Genomic DNA, 1,155 nt, shown 5'->3' with positions numbered 1-1,155 from the left:
GAACTATGAAGAAAATCTGAATAATTTACGATGTGAGAAAACTATCGTCAGGAAATAAAACTGAATTGAAAGTTTTGGCAATGGGAAGAAAATTTGGGGACTAACTAAAACCTGGAATGCTTTGATTTTTTTTTTCACTTTTTGCTTTCGGTTTTCTTTTTCTTTTCATCCAATAGATCTTAACCCAAGGGCACATATCGGATTCACCGAAGAGGCTAGTGAAACTATATGTGCCTTTCCCGCCAGGAGGCTGGACGGCAGGGGTACAGAACAAGTGTATTTTGAAATCCCAGGGTCCGCTGTGCCCTAAGTGTCTGTCTCCACAGCATAGGTGTATGCAATACACTGTTTCGTGACGTTTGCTATTATGGAGACTGAGGTAAGCGTAGGAAAAAAAATTTCTTAATCCCTCCTGGTTAAGAACTACTGCTTTAAGCGAAATTCTTGATTACATGTTCATAAACAATATCTAAAACTAGTCATATTCAAACGTCAAGTACTCTAACGGGAAAAATAAAAATAATTCGTGGATGGTTTCTTTCCGACAGGTCCTTCCTTTACTAATCCCGACCCAGACTTCTGCTCAGAAAGGGAGTGAGGGTGACGCCTCCAGGAAGCAGCACTGTTTACGAGAGCAAGGACAAGCTACTGGCTCAGACTGCCACGGACGGTCCTGGCTCGCCATGGACTAAACAGCCTTGAGGAAATTCCTCAAATGCTTCATGCCTCAGGTCCTCACCTACGACACTGGGACAATAACAGTAATCACCCTATAGGGCTGATATGAGAACTGACTGAAATAATTCATACCAAATGCATATTTTTTATTTAACAGAGAGAGTATTTTCATATTAAATAACTTATTTCATGATCCGTCACGTGACCCCTGGGTAGAAATGTTTTCCATCGTATAAACATAAAGTAAGATATGGAAGCCAAATTATCTTCAAGCTAGTGGAGGAAGGGCTGTGAAGATCCGAATCAGAACTCTGGGCTTCTTGGCCTTCGAGGTTATTACTGATCTTATTTTTCAAATCAGAAATTACCTAAATAGCAGACTACTTCTCATGCTCCTGTTACTGATCAAACTAGCTTAAGAATAATTAAAGTGCCTTGAAGGTTTTATGAAAACTTCACGTCTCAGTAAGTTCAAAA

This window comes from Pteropus vampyrus, unplaced genomic scaffold (assembly GCF_000151845.1).
Source record: "Pteropus vampyrus isolate Shadow unplaced genomic scaffold, Pvam_2.0 Scaffold49, whole genome shotgun sequence".
Classification (NCBI taxonomy): Eukaryota; Metazoa; Chordata; class Mammalia; order Chiroptera; family Pteropodidae; genus Pteropus; species Pteropus vampyrus.
The sequence above is the reverse complement of the archived record's forward strand: the minus strand, read 5'-3'. Positions refer to the sequence as shown.